We start from the raw sequence: 26,192 nt of genomic DNA, 5'->3' as shown, positions 1-26,192 counted from the left end.
CTGAGGATTGTCTTTTCATCTTGTTTGTAGTTTCCTTTGCTTTGCAAAAGGTTTAAGTTTCCTTAGGTCCCTTTTGTTTATTTTTGTTTTTATTTCCATTACTCTAGGAGGTGGGTCAAAAAAATTCTTGCTGTGATTTATGACATAGAGTGTTCTGCCTATGTTTTCCTCTAGGAGTTTTATAGTGTCTGGTCTTACATTTAGATCTCTAATCCATTTTGAGTTTATTTCTGTGTATGGTGTTAGTGAGTGTTCTAATTTCATTCTTTTACATATAGCTGTCCAGTTTTCCCAGCACCACTTATTGAAGAGGCTGTCTTTTCTCCATTGTATATCCTTGCCTTCTTTGTCAGAAATTAGTTGACCATAGGTGTGTGGGTTTATCTCTGGGCTTTCTATCCTGTTCCATTGATCTATATTTCTGTTTTTGTGCCAGTACCATATTGTCTTGATTACTGTAGCTTTGTATGTAGTCTGAAGTCAGAGAATCTGATTCCTCCAGCTCCGTTTTTTTCCCTCAAGACTGCTTTGACCATTCGGGGTTTTTGTGTTTCCATACAAATTTTAAGATTTTTTCTTCTAGTTCTGTAAAAAATGCCACTGGTAATTTGATAGGAATTACATTGAATCTACAGATTGCTTTGGGTAGTATAGTCATTTTCGCAATATTGATTCTTCCAATCCAAGAACATGGTTTATCTCTCCATCTGTTTGTGTCATCTTTGATTTCTTTCATCAGTGTCTTATAATTTTCTGAGTACAGGTCTTTTACCTCCTTAGGTAGGTTTATTCCTAGGTATTTTATTCTTTTTGTTGCAATGGTGCATGGGACTGTTTCCTTAATTTCTCTTTCTGATCATTCGTTGTTAGTGTATAGGAATGCAAGAGATTTCTGTGCATTAATTTTGTATCCTGCAACTTTAGCAAATTCATTGATTAGTTCTAGTAGCTTTCTGGTGTCAACCTTAGGATTCTTTATGTATAGTATCATTTCATCTGCAAACAGTGACACGTTTACTTCTTCTTTTCCAAATTGTATTCCTTTTATTTCTTTCTCTTCTCTGATTGCCGTGGCTAGGACTTCCAAAACTATGTTGAATAATAGTGGCGAGGGTGGATATCTTTGTCTGGTTTCTGATCTTAGAGGAAATGCTTTCAGTTTTTCACCATTGAGAATGATGTTTGTTGTGCGTTTGTCATAAATGGCCTTTACTATGTTGAGGTAGTTTCCCTCTATGCCCACTTTCTGGAGAGTTTTTGATCATAAATGGGTTGAATTTTGTCAAAAGCTTTTTCTGCATCTACTGAGAATCATGTGGTTTTTATTCTTTAATTTCTTAATATGGTGTATCACATTGATTGATTTGCATATATTGAAGAATCCTTGCATCCCTGGGATAAATCTCACTTGATCATGGTGTATGACCCTTTTAATGTGCTGTTGGATTCTGTTTGCTAGTATTTTGTTGAGGATTTTTGCATCTATATTCATCAGTGATATTGGTGTGTAATTTTCTTTTTTTGTAGTATCATTGCCTGGATTTGGTATCAGGGTGATGGTGGCCTTATAGAATGGGTTTGGGAGTGTTCCTTCCTCTGCAATTTTTTGTAAGAGTTTGAGAAGGATGGGTGTTACCTCTTCTCTAAATGTTTGATAGAATTCACCTGTGAAGCCATCTGGTTCTGTACTTTTGTTTGTTGGAAGATTTTTAATCACAGTTTCAATTTTATTGCTTGTGATTTGTCTGTTCATATTTTCTATTTCTTCCTGGGTCAGTCTTGGAAGCTTATACCTTTCTAAGAATTTGTCCATTTCTTCCAGGCTATCCATTTTACTAGCATAGCATTGCTTGTAGTAGTCTCTTATAATGCTTTGTGTTTCTGCAGTGTCTGTTGTAACTTCTCCTTTTTTCATTTCTAATTTTATTGATTTGAGTCCTCTCCCTCTTTTTCTTGATGAGTCTGGCTAATGGTATATCAATTTGGTTTGTCTTCTCAAAGAACCACCTTTTAGTTTTATTGATCTTTGCTATTGTTTTCTTTGTTTCTATTTCATTTATTTCTGCTCTGATCTTTATGATTTCTTTCCTTCTACTAACTTTGGGTTTTGTTTGTTCTTCTTTCTCTTGTTCCTTTAGGTGTAAGGTTAGATTGTTTATTTGAGATTTTTCTTGTTTCTTGAGGTAGGCTTCTATTGCTATAAACTTCCCTCTTAGAACTGCTTTTGATGCATCGCATAGGTTTTGGATCATCGTGTTTTCATTGTTATTTTTCTCTAGGTATTTTTTGATTTCCTCTTTGATTTCTTCAGTGGTCTCTTGGTTATTTAGTAATGTATTTTAGCCTCCATGTGTTTGTGTTTTTTACGTTTTTTCCTCTGCCAAAAAACAGGCCTTTATCTTCGAATTCAGTGCCCGTGAAAAACTTTCTTAAACTCATTTCATTGGATTCTATCTGGATATAACAGAACTTTTAGGCAGCTATTCCATTCAGGCTAATGTATGGAATAATGTATAATCTACTCCCACTCCTATAAAAGGGCTTAATTAAAGTTAGGATCTTGCTCTTTAATCATCTAAGGCAGAACACAGGGCACAGCCATTAGACAGCTCCAAGTGTCAAAATGGGTCATCTTTAAACTGGCTGCCTGGTTTTTAAAATGTTAGCTTTTGCTTCTTTCTCTTCCTGTAATAATTTACTTTTTATAACTTACCAGCTAAGAAATTATTTGGGCACTGTTAAGTCATCTCTTACCTAACACCAAAATATATTCTTTTCAAAAGAAAGGAGAAGAAAGTTTTCGGAGATGATGACCTTGTTTAATTTGACTTTTAAAAGAGCTACAAATGAACCTTTCCCATTTTATTTACAGAATTCATATGCTCTCACTCCTCCTCTGATCTGGTATACCTTTCTGAATCTAGCTTTGTGAGAAAAAATCTGTTTATTTTTTTAACCCCAACTTGGAAATGATGAGTGCTTGCCTGGAACAGATCATTTAGCCCCTAGCTTCTCACTTAATGTTAAAGCACATCCCTTTTATTTATACCCATTCAGGGAATGGTTACAGCTTTAATTAGCAGCAATTTGAAATTTCTCAACTACTCAACAGAGGAAAAGTGACATTAATGCTCAATTGCAGAGTAACGGGGGGCATAATTATCAAGGGCAGAAGGGCACATGGGGTGAGCTAGCACTCAGGAATATGTAGGAAATTAATTAACCTTGCTGAGGACCAACAGTCAGGAACTTGTCTTGAACATCAGGCAAAGGAATTATTTTTATTGTTTACAAATATGTTGTTTAATAACAGTGATTAGACTTTCTGCTTCCATTGACCTGATTAGTTCTCTTACCATACACGGTAAACAGCAGCGGTAGAGAAGGGAGTTGTTCAGGAGCAAAATAAACATTCTGAATCCCAAGATGGTCAATTATAAACATGGGATATGGCAGTGGGATATTTTTAACAGCTGTATTGAGATATAATATAGTTCATTCTATGTACATAGAATACAGTTCACCCATTAAAAGTGTACAATTCAGTCGTTCTTGGTGTAGTCATCACCACTATCTAACTTTAGAACACTTTTATCACTACAAAAAGAAACCCCACACCCACTAAACAGCGACTTCCCTGTCTTCTCTCCCCTCAGCCCCTGACAACCATTAATCTACTTCCTGTTCCTGTAGATTTACCTATTGTGAATATTTCAGATAAATGGAATCATATGATATGTGACCTCTTACCTCTGGCTTCTTTCACTTAGCATAATATCTTCAGGGTTCATCCATGTTGTATCAGCACTTCATTTTTATAGATGAATAATACTCCATTGCATGGCTATACCACATTTTGTTTATCCATTTATTAGTGGGTGGACATTTGGGTTGTTACCTATTTGGGGCTATTGTGAATAATGCTGCTTTGAACATTTGTGTACAAGTTTTGTGTGGACATGTGTCTTCATTCATCTTGGGTAAATACCTAAAATTGGAATTGTTGGCTCATATGGTAAGTCTATGTTTAGCAGTTTGGCCAAGGAGTTCTTAAGCCATGGTTTTTGACATGCTTTTCTAAGTTTAATTGAATTTAAAGAGATTGTAAATGAACACGCTGCATAGGTTTGAGTCTAATTTTTTTCTTGTTACCATATGTGAAGTTGTATTTAAAACTCAAAGTAAGTTCATAAAAAAACATGAATCCTTCAATTTGCCTCCTAATTAGATGATTAATCACATCTGTACATTTTAATATCTTATGCACATACAATGTCTAGAAAAGGAGATGATTATGTAAGTGATAATGCATGAACTAATTTTGACGGTTCCCTGGATGTTCCTCCCTTAAGATGAATTTGCCTGAGAAGAAGGAAAAAAAAATAGCTTTTGCAATTTGACACGTAAGTAGTCTGCTATGTTCCTAGTTGTTATGAGCACAGGTGTGACAATATCAGAGCTTCGGGGGTCCTACTAAAGTGTAGTCAAGTCATATTCAAATGGAATGAAGTCAAAGTGATAGTGGTAAGGAGGGTTTGGAAATAATCATTGGGAAAAATGGGGCTAACTTTGAGGCTCGTTGCTCTTCTATGACAATTTTGGTGGACAGTACTCAGACAATAGCAATATCATATTTACGTAGTGCCTTTGTATAGCCTGGCAGTGTGATAAGTGCTTTACGTGCATCATTTCATTAAACCCATCTTACAGCTGGAGAAACTAAGGCCCAGAAGTTAAGTAACTAGTTCAAGGTAACGCCTATAATAAGTAAAATTCACAAGCCAGGTCTGTCTGAATCTACAATTCACACTCTTTTTAAATTTTTTTTTTAAATTGAAGTATAGTTGGTTTAAAATGTTGTGTTAGTTTCTGGTGTACAGCAAAGTGATTCAGTTTTATATATTATACACACACACACACACACACATATATATATACATATATATATAGTTTATATACATTCTTTTTCATATTCTTTTCCATTATGGTTTATTATAGGACACTGAATGTAGTTCCCTATGCTATACAGTAGGGCCTTGTTGTTTATCTATTTTGCATATAGTAGTTTGTATCTGCTAATGCCAAACTCCCAATCCATCCCTCCCCAACCTACCCTCCCCCTTGGCAACCACAACTCTGTTTTCTATGTTTGTGAGTCTGTTTCCCTTTTGTAGATAAGTTCATTTGTGTCATATTTTAGATTCCACATATAAGTGATAGCATATGGTATTTGTCTTTCTCTTTCTGACTTACTTCACTTAGTATGATAATCTCTAGGTCCATCCGGGCTTCCCTGGTGGCACAGTGGTTAAGAATCTGCCAAAAAGTGAGAGAGTGGCATGGACATATATACACTACCAAACGTAAAATAAGTAGCTAGTGGGAAGCAGCCGCACAGCACAGGGAGATCAGCTCGGTGCTTTGTGACCACCTAGAGGGGTGGGATAGGGAGGATGGGAGGGAGGGAGACGCAAGAGGGAAGAGATATGGGAACATATGTATATGTATAACTGATTCACTTTGTTATAAAGCAGAAACTAACACACCATTGTAAAGCAACTATACTCCAATAAAGATGTTAAAAAAAAGAAAAAAGAATCTGCCTGCCAATGCAGGGAACACAGGTTCGAGCCTTGGTCTGGGAAGATCCCACATGCTGCAGAGCAGCGAAGCCCATGCGCCACAACTACTTAGCTTGCGCTCTAGAGCCCGTGAGCCACAACTACTGAGCCCACGTGCCACAACTACTGAAGCCTGCACGCCTAAAGCCCGTGCTCCACAAGAAGAGAAGCCACCTCAATGAGAAGCACGCACCACAGAGTAGCCCCCGCTCCCCACAACCAGAGAAAGCCCGCACGCAGCAACGAAGACCCAACGCAGCCAAAAAAAAAAAAAAAATCTCTAGGTCCATCCATGTTGCTGCAAATGGCATTATTTCATTCTTTTCTCTGTAGAGCCCACACTCTTTTTTTTTTTTTTTTTTTTTTTTTTTGCGGTACGAGGGCCTCTCACTGTTGTGGCCTCTCCCGTTGCGGAGCACAGGCTCCAGACGCACAGGCTCAGCGGTCATGGCTCACGGGCCCAGCCGCTCCATGGCATGTGGGATCTTCCCGGACCAGGGCACGAACCCGTGTCCCCTGCATTGGCAAGCGGACTCTCAACCACTGCGCCACCAGGGAAGCCCGAGCCCACCCTCTTAACTACCTAAGCTCTACTGCAAGGAGAGCCTAACTTTACAACTACTAAGTCTCCTTGCCCCACCCAAGAGCTTTAGAGAATTGTTTTTTCTTCCATACATTCTGGCTGCCAAGTGGCAATGGAAGTAGGTGGTCTCAAAATGGCCCTCCTATCTCCAGATGTACCATACAAATAGCCTAGAAAGGAATAGGAATCTGTTCCTCTAGCTCTAACTACAGTTAACCACATGTTTTGGATTTTCCAAGAAGGAAAGGATAGGAAGAGGAAAAGAGGGCCTTGCAATCCTTTCCCTGCCCACATCTCCATTCTCACCTCCATCAACTCCTGCTCTCATACACTATGCTTCCCTCATACTCAACACCCAGATGGTCATAGTATCTTGCACATATGATGTTTCTTACCTTTCTCACCTCTGGCCTTTGCTCAGATTGCTTCTATTTTGTGGAATGCCCTTCTACTCCCCTTAACCTGGAAAATCTCCCAATTAACCATTAAGTTTCATCACCTACTTCAGGAAGCCTTCCTTAACTCTCCTTTGGTTCCTTCATAATGGCCTATGCATAGCTTTATAATGTCAGATTTTTCATACTGTATCTTAATTGTCTGTTTCTAGGTCTTCGGGCCTTAATTTTGACCTCCTTAAGAATGAAGAGTCTAATGGAGAACAGTATGGAGGTTCCTTAAAAAACTAAAAATAGAACTACCATACGACCCAGCAATCCCACTGCTGGGCATATACCCTGAGAAAACCATAATTCAAAAAGAGTCATGTACCACTATGTTCATTGCAGCTCTATTTACAATAGCCAGGACATGGAAGCAACCTAAGTGTGCATTGACAGATGAATGGATAAAGAAGATGCGGCACATATATACAATGGAATATTACTCAGCCATAGAAAGAAACAAAGTTGAGTTATTTGTAGTGAGGTGGATGGACCTAGAGTCTGTCATACAGAGTGAAGTAAGTCAGAAAGAGAAAAACAAATACCGTATGCTAAAACATATATATGGAATCTAAAGAAAAATGGTTCTGATGAACCTAGGGGCAGGACAGGAATAGATACAAAGATGTAGAGAATGGACTTGAGGACATGGGGAGGGGGAAGGGTTAGCTGAGATGAAGTGAGAGAGCGGCGTTGACATATATATGCTGCCAAATGTAAAATAGCTAGTGGGAAGCAGCTGCATAGCACAGGGAGATCAGCTCTGGGCTTTGTGAGTACCTAGAGGGGTGGGATAGGGAGGGTGGGAGGGAGGGAGACGCAAGAGGGAGGAGATACGGGGATATACGTATATGTATAGCTGATTCACTTTGTTATAAAGCAGAAACTAACACACCATTGTAAAGCAATTATACTCCAATAAGCATGTTAAAAAAAATGAACAGTCTATTTCATCTCTCTTTGTAGTCCCAATACCTAGTACAATGATTGCCACACACAGAAAGTGTTCAATAATGATTGTTGAATGAATAAATGAACTAATATTTGTGGAGCACCTATTATAGGCCAGGCCTTTAAAAAATATCAATTCATTGAGTCCTCAAAATAAACCTGTAAGGAATATAGAAATATGCCCATGTTGATGGGTGTAGGAATTAAATTACAGATTTACTCAGTTATTAAGTGATGGTGGGCTTCCCTGGTGGCGCAGTGGTTGAGAATCCGCCTGCCAATGCAGGGGACACGGGTTCGAGCCCTGGTCTGGGAAGATCCCACATGCTGCAGAGCAACTGAGCCCGTGAGCCACAACTACTGAGCCTGAGCATCTGGAGCCTGTGCTCCGCAACAAGAGAGGTCGAGACAGTGAGAGGCCCGTGCACCGCGATGAAGAGCGGCCCCCTGCTCACTGCAACTAGGGAAAGCCCTCGCACAGAAACGAAGACCCAACACAGCCAAAAATAAAAAAAATAAATTAATTAATTAAGTGATGGTGCTGGGATTCAAACCCAGGCCTCAATGACTCCAAAGTTTGGCTCTGTCCATGTACCCTTACTGTCTCTTACCATAGAAAATTGACTCTGGATTTAAAATACCTGTTCTCTGTGGCCATATACCATGGAAATGGTCCCCAAGTTCAAACATTTCCATGTACAAGTTATGTCTCTCAGATGTTCTCTCACACTTAAAAGCAACTCACAATGCCTCTGTCGTACAGTATACCCTGATTTTTATTTGACATTTTTGTGAATATAGTCATAGAAGTTTGGCTGGAATTCAATACCTGATTCTTCATGAAGCTCTATCATTGACTGTTTTAGACCACGATTGATCACCTCACTGTGTATGTCAAAGGCAAGCAGAGGTGACTTTCTACTACTTATAAGCATGGAAAATAAGGTCAAAGGACTTTAACCAAAGATAGCGATAGAAATTCAAGGGTGATATACCATTTACTGACAACACTTTTATAAGATTAGTTTTGGTTAAATAATTTAATATTTTAAAATTCACACAGAATCTAATTGCATCATCCAGATGGTGAGCAAGGGCTCCTGGAAAGGCTCAGAGGATTTTAGAAGTCTTTGTTAATGCTTAGAGATCTCTTACACCTCCTTTCTGATATCAGTGAACATCTTTGCCTGATTCTATCAAGCAGTAATGGAGCTGGTTTATGATCTCAGAAGCATTGCTGGAACCACCAGATTTGTTATAAATAGTCTGCTTTGACATAGATCATTGCACTCACCTAGCACAGACCTCATTCTTTTTCTATCTAAATAAGAAATCATCTCAGGCCACCTCCATTGTTATAGGCCATGAAACTGCGTTCTTCTAAGTTACTAAGAGGCACTCCTCCTTTTTCCTCCTCAGTCTGTGTTCAAAGTAGAAACATAAGTGGCAGAGCCAGAATTCAATGCTTCATCTGACCCCAAGGCCCATGTCCTTCCCACTACATTACGTTGCCTCCCAAGTTCAAATCCGTTGTTGTTCTCCCAAGTCAATGGAAATGTTCACCAAATTCAAACATTTCAGTGTCCAAACCACCTCTTCCTTGTGGCCCTTTCATTCCAAGAAGTAACAGAAAATATCCTCCATGCTTTTCTTTAACAGGAAGATTTTATGTCATTCAGAAAAAGGTTTATTCTGCTAACCATAGCAATAAGAGATTTACAGGAATCAATTTTCTTGAGGACTCTTCAAGGAGTATTGCATAGGATACTTCATCTATCTTGTTCTGAATTACGCAGAAGCCTTCCAGCCCAACTGTCAATGTATCTCTATCCAAAGATGGGAATGCTAACACCTTATTCCCTTCTTCAAACATCTGTGACTGTGCTATCATTTCTCATCCTCTGGTCTTATCCAGCTTTGGCTGTATTTTCCCAAACTGAAACAAAGAGTTCAATTTCTTTGATTTTTAAACTGTATGTGATCCTCGACACACTACCTAGAATCAGATATGTCTGTTTGCAAATAAAGAGCTTGAAATTACAGGTGTAGACTGGAGATGGTTGTCAAAGAAAAGGGAGGTGGAATTTCAATATTTTGATCTCCCAAATGAAGGGGAAATGATGTGATGTTTGTAAGCATCAAAAAACTGTCAAAAGTACATGAAACCAAAGCAATTATACTCCAATAAAGATGTTAAAAAATAATAATAGTAATAGTGGTAGTAATAATAATAATAGTTTCTTTAAAAATCAATCTTAAGTGATATGAAATAGGAAGCATAGTTTTATAGGTTCTCAAAGTCTTTTTATATTTAATAAACTGGTTTTACTAATTTTTCTAAGTAAAAACTAAAATAAAAAAGCTTATTGAGGGGCTTCCCTGGTGGTGCAGTGGTTGAGAGTCCACCTGCCGATGCAGGGGACACGGGTTCGTGCCCCAGTTCGGGAAGATCCCACGTGCCACGGAGCGGCTGGGCCCGTGAGCCATGGCCACTGAGCCTGCGTGTCCAGAGCCTGTGCTCCACAACGGGGGAGGCCACAACAGTGAGAGGCCCGCGTACTGCAAAAAAAAAAAAATGGTGTTGGGAAAACTGGACAGCTACATGCAAAAAAAAAGAAAAAGAAAGAAAGAAAGAAACAACCTAGACCACTATCTCACACCATACACAAAAATCAACTAAAAATGGATTAAAGACTTGAATATAAGACTTGAAACCATAAAACTCCTAAAGGAAAACATAGACAGTACGCTTGCTCTTTGACATTGGTCTTAGAAATACTTTCCTAGATATGTTTCCTCAGGCAAGAAAAACAAAAGCAAAAATAAACAAATGGGACAACATCAAACTAAAAAGCTTCTGCACAGCAAAGGAAACCATCAACACAATGAAACGAAATGTATTTTTGAAACAAAATGCTCTTAGCCAAGGGTGTCGACTACGCAAACTCTTATGGCAGCTGATGAAGGAATTGCTTTAAACTAGATTTTTCAGACCATTAGGATCTTCCTTACCTGTGTCATGACTGAACTTCTAAAATTCTTGAACACTTAATCACATTTTTATTTTTTTGTTTATTTTTCACACTGAAACAAGTATAGCAAGCCCAGAGATGGCTACAAGGAATTCTGAACCAATGTTGAATCGAGAAGCCGTCCTTCTCTGCACTGTGTCATACTTTCGGTGCAGTTTTTGTTGGGCTAAGCTATCCTCCTCTGCAATCTAGAGCACCACTCTTTCAGCTTTCAGAGCAGTAATTACTGTCTTCTACTTGCAGTGCATGCTGCCTTTTCCTCCCCTGCCTCGTGCCCCAGGTTCTTAATCTACTTACTCTGAACTCTGGTTCTCTTAGCTTCGATCATGTGCCTCCTTGTCAACACCTCATCTCTGCTTTCCATGGACCTAGTCTGCCCACCTACCCCAGAGTTCCTCTTTAAACCCACAGTCCCACCTGTTGCCCCCCCCACTTCCCATAAAGGAGCTCTTCTAGTAGGGTAGCTCTCTGAGCTTTGTGAGATTCCTGCTCCATAGTGTGAAAATTCCCTTTCCATCACCAATATTTTACTCTCCTGTTCCCTTCACTGGCTTGTCCTAATGGAAACTTGGCTTTTCTCAAACCCAGTGACCTCTCTCAGACCATTTATCTAACATAATTATTCTGCTATATATATATGTTTTTACTACGTATCTATTTTTAAACCAAACGTGTGTGTGTGTGTGTGTGTGTTCACAGTCACAAGGGAGGTTTTGGATTACCTCTAATTTTCTTTTGAATTCGGATTTTATTTATGCTATTTGCTTTTTTATTGAGATCTAATTCATATACTATAAAAATCACCATTTTAAAGCATACAATTCAGTAGTTTTTAGTATATTCACAAAGTGTGCAACCATCAAAATGATCTAATTTCAGAGTATTTTCATCACCTCAAAAGGAAACCCCATACCCACTAAGCAGTTGCTTTCCATTCCCCTCTCAGAACTTTGGCAACAACTACGTAATCTACTTTCTCTCTGTATAGATTTATCTATTCTGGACCTTTTTTTTATAAATGAAACCATACAATACGTGGTCTTTTGTGGGTGGCTTTTTTCACTAGCATAATATTTTCAAGATTCATCGATATTACATCATTACAATCTACCCCTTTTTATAGATGAATACTATTCCATTGTATGAATACATCTCGTTTTATTTATACATTCATCAGTTGACAAACATTTGCGTTGTTTCTACTTTTTGGCTATTGTGAATAATGCTGCTATGAACATTCATGTGAAAGCATTTGTTTGAATATCTCTCTTCAATTCTTTTGGGTATATACCTGGGAGTGGAATTTCTGGGTCTTATGGTAATTATATGTTTAACTTGTTGAGGAGTTGTCAAACTATTTTCCACAGCAGCTGCAAAATTTTACAGTTCCATCATCAATGTTTGATGGTTCCAATTTCTCCACATCCTTGTCAACAGTTGTTACTGTCCATTTTTAAAAATTATAGCCATTCTAGTGGAAGTGAATTGGTATCTTATTGTGGTTTTGAGTTGCATTTCCTTCATGACTAATGATGTTGATCATCTTTTTATGTGCTTATTGGCTATTTGTATTTCTTCTCTGGAGAAATATATATCCAAATCATTTGCCCATTTTTAATTGGGTTATTTGTTATTTTATTGTTGAGTTATGGGTTACTTATATATTATGGATACAAGACTCTTATCAGATTTATGATTTGCATATATTTCCTGCCATTCTGTGGGTTGTCTTTTCACTTTCTTGATGATGTTCTTTGCGGCATAAAAGTTTTTAATTTTGATAATGTTCAATTTATTTTTTCTTTTGTCGCTTATAATTTGGGTGTCATATATAAGAAAAAACATTGCTAATTCAAGGTCTTGAACATTTATCCCTATGTTTTCTTCTAGGTTTCTTATAATTTTAGCTCTTATGTCTAAGTCTTTGATCCATTTTGAGTTAATATGGTGGTATGTAAGGGCTCAAATTTATTCTCGTGAATGTAGATATCCAATTGTCCCAGCATCATTTGTTGAAAATATTGTTCTTTCCCTGTTCACTTGTCTTGGCACATGTGTCAAAAATAAATTGACTGTAAGTTTGAGGGTGTATTTCTGAACTCTCAATTTGATTCCATTCATCTATATGTCTATCCTTATGCAAGTACCACACTGTTTTGATTACTGGAGGTATGTAGTAACTTTTGGAATCAGCAAGTGTAAGTCCTCCAACTTTGTTCTTTTCTGAGATTGTTTTGCCTATTTTGGGTCCCTTGAATTTTCAGCTAGGGTTTTGATAGGGGGATTATGTTGAATCTGTAGATCAGTTTGGGAAGTACTGCCATCTTAACAACATTGTCTTCCAATCCATGGCACATCTTTCCATTTATTTAGGTCTTCTTTGACTTCCTTTAAAAATGTTTTTATAGTTTTCAGTGCACATGTCTTTCTCTTCCTTTGTTAAATTGGATGCAAAATATTTTATTCCTTTGACAGTACTGTAAACGAAATTGTTTCCTTCATTTCATTTTCATATTGTTCATTGACACTGTATAGAAATACAATCGATTTTTGTATATTAATCATGTTCCTTATGAACTTCGAACTCCTTTATTAGCTCTAATAGTTTTTTTAGTGGAATATTTGTGATTTTCTGTATTATACAAGACCATGTTATCTATGAATAGAGATTGTTTTATAGCTTCCTTTCCAATCTGCATGCCTTTTATTCCATTTTCTTGCCTAACTGCCCTGGTTAGAACCTCCAGTAAAATGTTGAATAGAAGTGGCAAAAGTAAACATTCTTGTCTTGGTCCTGTTCTTAGGGGGAAAACTTTAAGGCTTTCACAATTAAGTATGATGCTAACTATGAGTTTTCCATAGATGGCCTTTATCAGGTTAAGGGAGTTCTCTTCTATTCCTATTTTGTTCAATGATTTTATCTGAGAGGGTGTTGGACTTTGTAAAATGCTTTATTCTGTATATATTGAGATGACCATGTGATTTTTGTCCTTTAATCTCTTCATATGGTGTATTACATTGATTGATCTTTGTATGTTGAAGCAACTTTATATTTTTGGATAAGCCCCATTTGGTCATGGTATAAAAATCCTTTAAGCTGCTAAATTTAGCTTACTAATATTTTGTTGAGGATTTTTGCATCTACATTGACCAGACACATTGGTCTGTAGTTTCTTTTCTTGTGATGTCTTTGTCTGGTTTTGGTGTCAGGGTAATAATGGCCTCATCAAATGAGCTCACAGGTGTTCCCTCCACTTCTATTTTTTGGAAGAGCTTGTGAAAACTTGGTGTTAATTTTTCTTTAAACACTTGGTAGAATTCACCAGTGAAGCCATTTGAGCCTGGGTTTTCTTTTTTTTAAATTATTGCTAATTCAATCTCTTTACTTGTCATAGCTTTTTTCAGATTTTCTATTTCTTCTTTGAGTCAGTTTTGATAATTTGTGTCTTCCTAGGAATTTCTCCATTTTATCTGGGTTATTGAATTGATTGGCATACAATCATACATAGTATTCCCTTATAACTCTTTTTCTCTAAGGTAGGTAGTAATTTTTCATTCTTAATTTTAATAATTTGAGTTTGCTTATTTTTTCTTTATCAGTCTAGCTAAAGGTTTGTCAATTAATTTATCTTTTCAAACAATTAACTTTTAATTTGTTGATTTTTTCTATTGTTTTTCCATTCTCTATTTTAAAATTTACACTCTAATCCTTATTTTTTCATTTATTTCTTGCTTGATTTGGGTTTAGTTTTCTCTTCACTAGAAGGGTGGAGAATTTTTTCTTTAATTATAAACATTAGCTAAATTTTCACCCCCTAGTGCTCTGGGAGTTACCTTCCTCAATTATTTTGGTGACTAGTTCATGGTTTTCTCCTCTTCCCTGCCTTCCCTTGGTATATACTTGATGACTTCAGCAAACAGAATGGCATCCTATCCTCAGCTCCATTGAGCCCAGACTCCATGCTACATTAGTTATGCATCATACTGGTGACTTCCTGAATTCCAGTTTCATGAAGATATGCGCTTTCTCTGAGATCTTGCACTTAGTTTCCCTCCATTAACATTCTAATTTGGACCAACTACTCCTTTCAAGACTCACTATTGTTACTTATCTGACAAGTCACTAGTAGGGTGCCTGGCTCATAGTAGGAGTGCTAAGAATATGAGTCCCTTTCCTGCTCCCTCTTATTCTTTCTCTTATCGATTCTTTTTTTTGGCTGCCTTGGGTCTTAGTTGCAGCACGTGGCATCTTTGTTGAGGTACGTGGGATCTTTTGTTGTGGCACGGGCTCTTCGTTGAGGCACGTGGCACATTTTTCTCTTGTTCCACTCACTTTCTCTCTAGTTGTGGCATGCAGGTTTTCTCTTCTCTAGTTGTGGTATGCGGGCTCCAGAGTGCATAGGCGCTGTAGTTTCATGGCACATGGGCTGTCTCATTGAGGTGCGTGGGATCAGTAGCTGCGGCGCATCATGTGGGATCTTAGTTCCCCGATCAGGGATCGAACCCGCAGCCCCTGCATAGGAAGGTGGATTCTTTATCACTGGACCACCGAGGAAGTTCCTCTCTTGTTGATTCTTGTCCACACTCTCCTCAATGTTTTTGTTTTTTTTTGTGGTACGCGGGCCTCTCACTGTTGTGGCCTCTCCAGTTGCAGAGCACATGCTCCAGACACGCAGGCTCAGCGGCCATGGCTCACAGGCCTAGCCGCTCTGCGGCATGTGGGATCTTCCTGGACCAGGGCATGAACCCGTGTCCCCTGCATCAGCAGGCGGACTCTCAACCACTGAGCCACCAGGGAAGCCCCCTCAATGCTTATTTTTAATCTCCATGCAACTCATGCCTCACATATTCTTCTACCCACCCAGGTCTCTCCTTCACTTGTCTGCCTATGTTCTGAAGAAGATAGAAGCAATACAGTATGAGTTTTCAATGCATTCTCTCTCTCTGTCCATCCTCCAAGGCCTTTCCTTATATCTCAAAGATATTGATGCTGCTCCCCCAACAGAGTATTACATTTTCTTCAGTTCATGGTCAAAACCCTAGATTGAATTATTGGCAAATGCTGCATTATGGAGTGGTACTTCCACCGGACTGGACGGAAGCTTGGTGAAAAGGCTCATTTGGTGAAAGGGAGTGGTCTCTATCTCTGCTGCCTTTACTTTTCACCATCTATTCTCCCTTGAATACATGCACTTTGGCTTCCTCCTGCAATACTCAACAAGTTTTTTCAAAGATATCCAGTGATATCTAAAATCTGGAAACCATAGCCTTTTCTTCTAATTCCATCCTCCTCTGTGACTTCACCATAGGATTAACATGGAATGTCTCTCCTTTGTGTTTTTTGGGAGAACATATCTGGAATTTTCCTATACTCTTCCCTATCTGCTTTTCTTACTCTTACCCCATAAGTATCAGCATTCCTCAAAGTTATGTCCTATGGCTCTTCATTTTTCTCTTGTTCCACTCACTTTCTCAAAGTATATATGCATTCCTACCCCCTCAGCTGTCTTCTAGTTGTGGAACACTTATAATTCCTCCTTACACCTGTCCTCCTTTCTGTGCTCAAGCCTATGTGTCCAGCTGTATGCTGAACATTTCTACTGAGATGCTCAATTGCTGCCCAAAACATGCATGTTGAAAACACACCATAGCCTCTTTCCTTCACAGCATTCTCCTGTCATAAAGTTTCCATTTCTATCAATGGCACCACCACACTGTCAGTTACATAGACACAAAACCATTCTTGCCTTGTCCTTCCCAACCCCTCAACCACCAAGCCCTGTTGATTCCAATTCATCCATTGAAATAACAGACACCTCTATATGTTCTTTTATTTCAGTTACTACCATTACTCTTTTAATTCAAATCCTTCTTGTAATATGTCAGAATTAATTAGTCTCCTAAGTATTTTCTTTCCTATAATTTCTCCCATATCCTTGTTCTTACTACACTAAGCCACCAGATTTCTTAAATTAAACATTTATTTGTCCATGTCACTTCCCTGCTCACAAAGCATCAAGGACTCTCTACTGGACAAAGTACAAACCCTTTGTGATGCAGTTAAGTCCCTGTACTTTCTGGCTCCAACACAGCACTTTGTTCACACATCTATTAAAGCCCTAATTCCATTGTTGGGTAATTACTCATTAATGTGCCTGTCACCCTCACCGAACTATGAGTTCCTAGAGGCCAGGAACTGCTGTATTCATCCTTGTAGCTCTAGGCCTGGCTCATATTGCATGTTCAATACACAGAAGTTAACCTGAATAACATTGTTGTAATTTTAGATCATAGAAATCACCTGAGAGTGGAGTGGATAGGTGGGTAGTCCAGTATTGTCCTTGTCCTTTATATGAAGGAGCCCTTTTTTCTCACAGTTCTTCCTCTCCTACTTTCTCAAATGGAAAACAACCCTTCAGATTTCAGGATTGCAGTTGGTTGCTGTAGATTTTATTACCCTGTTTGTTCTGTCACATGCACATCCAATTGCTCCTCACTTGACACCGTAAATGTTCTTTCACTGCACGAGACTGCCAAAGAGTCGTCAGTGTATCCTGACCAGAGGCCTGCAGATACACTCTGATTGGCCACATCCATGAATGGCTCCCAGGAACCCAGCTGCATTCATGTTCTGCCTTTTGTCAAACATTAGCCAATGTGACCAACTGCAAGTCTGAAAATACTAATGACATTGCAGCCTGGATGTTGCTATAGATGTTGAGAGTACTAGCTAACTTTTAAGGGTTCAATCATGATGAGCTAAATTTGTAAATGCTGTTAGCAAAGTGAAAGAGAGAAAGTTCTGTGAAAAAATGGGAATATTCAATAACTTTACATCTGTATTTAGATTAATTAATTTAAACATCCATTTTACCGCAAATCCATCTAAGAGTGATAATAAAAAGATGGCATCGATAATACTCTTGCTCATGTACTTTAACAATGGCTGTAAATATAACCAGATGTGGGCCCTGATTTAAGAAAATCTGTTGTAATAAAATTTGAATTTATGAAATTGATAAATCAGAATAGGCAATTATTTATACTAAAGAAAAATTCTTCACTTACACCAAAGGGTTGCTGATCCCATGCTTCTCTAGGTTTTGCCAGTACATTTACTTCTATTGTTTAAATAGCCTGTATCTTTCAAAATAGTTAAGTCTGGTATGGGATAAAATCTCTTATTCTTGTGTATCTTAATTGACATCTAACACTTTGTATTAGTTCAAGATCATACGAAAGATTTTGCTATTAATAAGTAATATGTCATTGAATAATCTTAAAAAACAAACAGAAATCTGCATTTGCTTCCATCATTCCCAGAATAAATCTATAGGTAAAATGATTCTTTCCTTTATGATTGACTGTGATTTATTATGTCATGAGCTTTCTTTTTGCTTGTGTTTATTTCTTTAGTCCTAACAACATGGAAGTAGATGTTACTAATTTTAATTCAATAAAGATTAAGAAAATGAAGCTGGAAAAGCTAAGTAATTTGCATAAGGACACAAGTAACTAGAGCAGGGGAACAAACCCAGGTCTATCGACTCTAATATCCAGTTTTTTCTCCTACTCCCCTGGCTACTCTTGTCTTATGGTGGCCCCTCTTCCTCTACCTATTCTTTATGTAATGGAATTCTTGCTGTTTCTGTCCTGGGTTCTTGTCTCTTTGAACTCTATACACTCTCCTCTAGGACATGTTAATTTTTCCCATAGCTTCAGTTACCAGCTATATACTGAGTAATCCCACCTCAGTGCCTCCAGGTCAGAGCTCCTACCTGAGTCTAAACCCATATTGACAACTGCCCACCGCCTACTGGATCGCCACTTGAAAATCCTATTGACACCTCACCTCAAACTCTACAGGTTCAAAACTGACCTCATCATCTTTCCCCTACACCAAACCTGCTCCTCTTCCTGTCTGCATTTCCTGGCTCAATGAATGGTGTCATCACTCGCCCAGCTGCCCCAGCTAGAAATGAAGGAGACTTGTTGAACATCTCTCCCTCTCCTCCTTCACACCCCATACATCCAGTTAATCACCAAATCCTTTTGATTCTCTCTCCTAATATCTTTTTCAACTCTTCACTTAATCTCCATCTTTCACTGCATCCTTTCTTACCTGAACCACTGTGACACCCTGATAGTTGGTCCTCCTGCATTTCCTATTTCCATCCTTCCCATTCCCCACCAATTTCTTTGGCACACAGCTAGAGTGATCTCATAACTTCATTTCCTACCTTATAACTCTTGAATAGTGTCCTATTACCCTAAAACTGAAGCTTGACTATAGCCTGGAATGCTTTCTCTGACTCCCAGGGCAACCCTTGGTCAGAGGCCCCTCTGTGTGTTCCCCCAGTACCCTGTGATCAGTTACCCTCCTGGAACACTCTCAGTTTAGATTGAAATTTGTCAGTTTACTTGTCTCCTCCTTGACTACGCTGAAGACTTTTGGAGGGTGGGGACTGTACTTATCTTGTATCTCCGGGGCCCATCGCAGTGCCACTAAATGTTTGTTGAATGAAATAACTCCTACAATAGTCTGTACTTATAAGTTTTTGTTTGTGATACTGGCTTGGATTGAATAGTCTTTAGGTATCCATTAGTGGCAAAGTCTGAAGAGGCAAATACTTGATGCTTCTGAACTACTCCATGTTAGTAGTGATTGAGCAGGGAAGCAGAAAGAGGATGGTTTGCTTTCAAGAGCAGAGGGACTAACTAGTGGGCCCCTACTGCCAGTTCAGAGGGTTTAATTAATGTGGGGAGCTGTATATTTGATAATGTGTGGAATCTTTTGAGCTCTGTATGAGCACAGTATATCAATACTTTCTTATTGAATTAGCAGAACTGAGCAGTGAAACTCTCCCCTGGCCCTCTTCTCTCCAACGAAGGTTTTCCAGCTTCTCCAGCAAAATGTCAGATATACAAGAAAAGTAAGAAATCATTTTGTAAAAAGCAAAAATAGGAAAATAGAAAAAATTAGAGTCTATATCAGAAGTGTACGAATTCTCCATTCCTCACCTCCTAAAACAATATCCAGTTACATAATTCAAGTTGTAGAAAATTGAAACTTTCCCCCTAGAGCTGTATTATAACCATGCCAATGAGATCTTATGGTCAGGATATGCCAATGTGAGGAAATGACAAGTGAAATATTGTGTCAGTTGCAGTAATGAAGGCTGCATTAGCTTGTCACTAAATAGAAAGCTTCAAGGTAGAGTGTATGTGGGTGTATTTTCATACACACAACTAAATGAAAATTAAATCCATTATCAGAATAATTCAAGCCCCAATTCTCCAAGGTCTGCTTCAATTAGATAATTGATGCAATTAGGTGAAAGGTTTTGGGGTAGATTTTTCTGGTCTGAATTATCTCAAATTACTTAAATTCTCCATTTCACTTTGATTATGTAGACCCAGCTCATGCTTGAGTGTGAGTGAATTTAGCAGATAATTTCTTGCTATATGGGCATCATTTTTTTTTCTCCCATAAAATGTGCCTGGCACACTATGTTTATAGGCTAATTTTAGTGACAAAACCATCACTTTACAGAATAAAATTATAGGACTTCCTGTTTAATGCATAATTGGAAACAATTACTGGGAAGAAAAAGTTTAATGAAACCTGGTCAGCAGTGGACATTTCTGCCTCTAATATTTTCTTCCTTTTGTTGGAGAGGCTAGGCTGGGGGACAAAGTTGAGTCAAAACAAATAATATAAACTTATGTAGACTTGGCCTTAACTGAAAGTATTTTACGTTGATAAGAACTTACTGCATTGTGGAGATTGACGTATATACACTATTCATACTATGTATAAAATAGATAACTATGAGAACCTACTGTGTAGCACAGGGAACTCTGCTCAATGCTCTGCAGTGACCTAAATGGGAAGGAAATCCAGGAAAGAGGGGATATACGCATACGTATAGCTGATTCACTTTGCTGTACAGCAGAAACTAACACAACATTGTAAAGCAACTATACGCCAATAAAAAATTTTAAAAAAGAACTTACTGCATTGTGATGGAAACACTTTGATTATCTTCAAGTCAATTCTTACCAATCTCAACAACTGTACAAAGATGTCAATTGGGAAGTCAGTGTCAAAGGATTCTGAGAAGCGATGTGCAACACTGGAGTGAAAGTAGCTTCAGGTCAGAGTCTATTGACTTAGAATTGGATATAAATTGTGGCTTAATAAGTTTAATTATTGTTTTTGTTCCTCAGTTCTTATTAGATTATTGATGTGGGAAGAGGAGCAGAAGGAGGCAGAAAAGAGCAGGATGTTGTATCCCACACACCAGGATCTGATCATGTAAGGAAGATAGGAGAATCCGGGGCCATTTAGTGTGGGAGCAAATAGTCCAGAAAAACACACCATGACTTGAATCTTCGTTTAAAAAAGTAATATTGATTAAACTATGTTGAGCATAGTCTTTTTAAGAAATCAGGAGGCTATGTGGTTTTGTTTGTTTGTTTGTTTTAGCCGTACGCGGGCCTCTCACTGTTGTGGCCTCTCCCGCTGCAGAGCACAGGCTCCGGACGCGCAGGCTCAGTGGCCATGGCTCACGGGCCCAGCCGCTCCGCGGCATGTGGGATCTTCCTGGACCGGGGCACGAACCCGTGACCCCTACATCGGCAGGTGGACTCTCAACCACTGCGCCACCAGGGAAGCCCCTGGGAAGCCCCTATGTGGTACATTGTAAGGGTATGGTTTAACTCAAGTAGCCAACAATTATTTGGTATCAAAATAGGTATGCTTCAGGTATTGGTATATTTTATTTCCAAGGAACTACGAATTCCTCAATGGTAGCATGTAAATGACGTCATCAAATCTCTAAAGTAGACTTTTAAAGCTGTCTGTCACTAATCTTGCCTCAAAAGTAGACTAAGCAAAATATAAAATGCACATGTCCTTTGGCTCTCAATCCTCAGTCTAGGAATTTACCCCAGGAAATTTTCACCCAAAGGCAAAAAGACACATGAATTTCATTGATCTCTTTTTTCATAATAATGAAGAATTAGAAACAACACCAATGTACAACCATAGGGAATTGGTTATGAAAATTATAACTGATCCATACAACAGATACTAAGGGACCATTAAACATGATGTTGTGGAAGAATATTTAGTGAAATTTGAAAAGATATTTGTAATATATTTTTAAGTAAAAAATTCAAAAAGCACTGCAGAATAACATGTAAAGTATGACCTCATTCTTGTAAATGCATATTTGTATGCCTTTAGATCTAGGAAGATGTTTAGAAACAGGTCTCCAAAATGTGTTTAAAATATGGTGGTTTCATTGTTCAGTTGACATGGTAGCTATTTGACTGTTCATGGTGCTATTCTTTCAAACTTTTTGTATGTCTGAAAAAAAATCAAACAATAAAATTTGAAAGAAAAAAGATCACTAGGATTTAGCCTGGACTATGTGTCATATCACAGGGTTTGCTGATTTATGAGGAGACTGATTACATTCCAACTGCGTTTAAGTATCAAGTGTTAATTGTAGAACCATTAATGTCAGTCTGTCCAAAAACTAGTGGGAGAAATTTCACCATTCCATGCCTGATCTCCATTCCCCAAAGAGCATATCACTCCATGGGCATGCAGAGCTCATGCCACCTGAAGATCCAGACTGAAAACATCTCCTACTCAGCACTAAACGATATTACGGATTCAGAGGAGATGGCAGAGTTGCCTGACCAAATAATCATAGCCTTTAATTTGCCAAACACCCAACAACGGGCTTCAGTGAATCTGGTAACTTGCTGTTTATGGAAAATAAAATGACAATGATCACATCTATGACAATGGAACCCATATAATATACTCTTTTTCCCAACACAAGTGTTTCAAATAAAAAACAAACTAAAGTTGCTATGTGATAGGCCAAAAAAAAAAAGTCTCACTTTTTTTTTCCAAGTCCATAATTACTAGTGAGATTGTTTTTTCATGTATGACATGGACATTTACATATCTTCTTTTCTGAATTGCTATTTACATTGTTTTCCTACCTTCTATTGGGATATGCATTTATCAATTACTTGTTAGAGCTTTTTGTATATTATATCTAATAACCCTTTGTTATATGTAACAATTATTTTCCCTCAGTTTGATATTTACCTTGACTATGCTGTTCTTATTATATATAAATGTTTTTCATTCATGTATTCGCATCTGTCAACCTTTTATGGCCTCTGCTTTTTATGTCATCTTTGGAAAAGCATTCTCCACTACAGAGTTTTAAAAATATTCATCTATAGGTTCTTCAAGCACTTTTAATATTTCTTTTACTTTAGTGTTTCATTTTTCTTTTACATTTAAATCTTTAAATTATGTGGAATTTATTTTGATTTAAGGCATCAGATATGATTTAATTTCCCCCCCCCGATGACTAGCCATTTGCTCTAGTATCATTTATTGAAAAATTCTTCCTTTTCCTCCACCTTCACCTTATACTTTCTCTGTATGCCGATCAAAAGGAAAGGATTACTTTTTTAAAAAAAAGGATACCAGTATTCTGATGTGTTTGGACTATAACTCAGCTCTTATATATAAGTCCAATGGTAATTTCCCTCCCAAATAAAAACAAACTTTGTAATTTACAGGTAATATTTTGTACCTCTTCTAACATTCATATACATACAAATAGAAATCTAACCTTTTGTGCAGAAGTTCAGGTTTAGATTAGATCACACTCATATTAAAATTGTTTTTGGCAAGTCACTTCAATGTTATTGAAAATTCTGTTTGCAGGCAGACACATTATAGCACACTCAGAATCTGTGTGCAAAGATTTTTCATGTTATTATACTTCAGGATTTTTCACCAACCCACAGGCTACCATATCATCAGCTACAGAATATGACATTGAATTAAACTGACAATATATAAATCAATGTATAATTTTTGATGTGCCCAAACTCTATGAAACCTCATTCTGGGAAAATACCCAGCAGTGTGGCTTTATCATATTTCTCAACAGCAATATAGTCACCAGCAAATTGCAAATCATTTGGTCACGTAATTTTTATTATTTTTCAAGGTTTATTTTTTTCTTTACCTAGTAATCAAGAAAATGAGACTAAGAACTCAGTGCCAATGACAGATTAGAAAAATGTAGTCTAGCATGTTATATGATTCAGAAAATTCACCTGAACCTAAGAGTAATAACCAAACTAGTCAGCCCTTATAAGAAAACTATCAGAAGGAATTCCATGGTGGTCCAGTGGTTAGGACTCCATGCTTCCACTGCCAGGGGCCTGGGTTCGATCCCTGGTCGGGGAACTAAGATCCCACAAGCAGCGTGGCATGGCCAAAAAAATAGAGAAAACTATCAGAGACATTTTCCCTCTATCCTTAAGTTCCTTATTGACACTTTTGAGGCTATTTTTTGGCAAATATGCCATAACAATGCTTAATACTTTTATTTCTGTGGAATAATACTATTTCTGTGGAATGTTACTGGATATAAAACTATTTTGCCCTCTTTTAACTTTTCACATTGTGTCATGACCTCCATTCTTGGAGCCTACATACGTGAATGAGCACTGAGCTGGGAGAACAACGGACTTCCAGTCTTGGCTCTACTTTGTAGCTTGTTCTGTTTCCTTGGGCAAGTCAGCCCCATCTATGGGCCTCATTTTTTTTTTTCATCTGCAAAATGAAGAGTTTGCTTAGATGAACTGAAGATCTCTCTGTGTTAAAAGTCCACATCTTAAGTTCACTGACAGAGTTGCAAACGTTTATTTCTTTGCAGAAACTGCCTACGGGTAGAATCTGGCAGTTTTTGCCGGGCCTGTTAAGTGGAACAGGCACACACAGATACAGATTATGTACTATCATTCTCTAACGTGACTTCATGGGTGGTACACAAGGTTCCTTGTCAATTAAAGAATGATTGATTGATTGTTACAGAGTTTGACAGCTCTACACAAAACAAGCCAAGGAAATTCCCAAAGGTTTCGCTCTCCTTTTGCTTTAAAAGTACAGGCTGCACCCTATGCCACCGGGCATATGTCCAACTGACTTATAAAAAGCCAGAATGTGATTTTTAGAGAGAATCTAAACAGAAATATTAGATCAGACAAAACCAACACTTCCCAAAAATCCTTACATTTTTTTCATACTTAATTTCAAGATATTGAGACATTTTTTTTCATAGATGAAGAACTATGCATTAGTGTAAGAGTCTGGGAATCTATGGTTTCTATGAAAATGAACAAAAGTAGGAGGAGAAGATTGACTCACTTGATTATTTACTTCATATGGAAAATAATGTGGGTGGTAGGCTTGAAGAATGACTGGGGACAAAACATGGCTACAAAAGTGAAATTGCATGTCTTTATTTCTGTTACTTTCACAATTTCTCCATATTGTTCTTCCGGCTTTGCACAATACCCCAAGATGAGATGTCCGTAATTAATTTACAAAGCAAAGAGCAATTCTAGGATATTACAAGTACTATTAGATCATTGGCTTTATAAAGTTGAAGAATTACATATTAAGCTCTAATTAGATCTTTGTTTATAAATCAAAGTAGCAGTTTTGCGTCTCCAGAGTATGTGACCTTCAACAAAAGAATTCCGCTAAAAGAACTCTGGGCTATAGAATTTGAGTCAGATGTTATTGTCACATCTGCTCCTATCCAGTACATTGAGAACATTGCCTTTTTTTCTGAGGTCAAACACAGAGCAATGAAGATGTTTCTAGCAAAGCCTGGGTGTCACTGTATCTGCAGAGGAGAAAGAGAGAACTATAACCATTTGCCAGCTACTTCAGGCCAAAATGTACCCATCCTTAACTATGCAGAAATGGAAAGCAAAATGGATTTGAATTAGATATTCCATGAACCTCAGGAAACTGCCTTGCTTCTTAATTTCTTAGTATTCACTAAGGCAGTTGGTACATTTAGCAGTTTTCTCTGCCATATCTAGAGCTAGGATCAGGTTTATCCTATTTAGTCTTCACAACAATTCTACTAGGTATGTGTTAGTATTCCTAACAGGCAGATAAGATACATGTATCATCTTAAACAAAGTTCTATGAAACAACAACACTTTATCGCTTTGATTTAACCATCTGCACATGATTCTTCACATAATAAGTGCACAATTAATATTTCACCAATGAATAAAATGCACTTACTTCAAAAGGCTTTCTCCGTCTTATAAGACTTAGAACTTTCAACCAGGGATGATAATAATGACTGACATTTATTGAGTGCTTGTTATGTGCCAGGCACTATTTTCAGCATATTTTCCTGCATTATTTAATTTAATTTTCACAATCGCCATGGATAGTCAGTACTATTATTATACTCATTTCACAGATGTGGCAACTGAGACTTTCTACTATAATTAATTCTGATTGTGTCTCTGCCTGGCTTAAAATCCATCACAGACAATGTTCTTTTTTGTGAACGACAGTTTTCAAAGAGTTGTTGGTGGACCCCTGGGCATCCCTAGGATCCTTTCAAGAATTGACAAGGTCAAATCTATATTCATAGTAATACTAAAAGACGATTTGCCTTTTTCACTTGTTGACATTTTCACA

Source organism: Stenella coeruleoalba (assembly GCF_951394435.1).
Source record: "Stenella coeruleoalba genome assembly, chromosome: X".
Lineage (NCBI taxonomy): Eukaryota > Metazoa > Chordata > Mammalia > Artiodactyla > Delphinidae > Stenella > Stenella coeruleoalba.
This window is presented reverse-complemented; position numbering follows the sequence as displayed.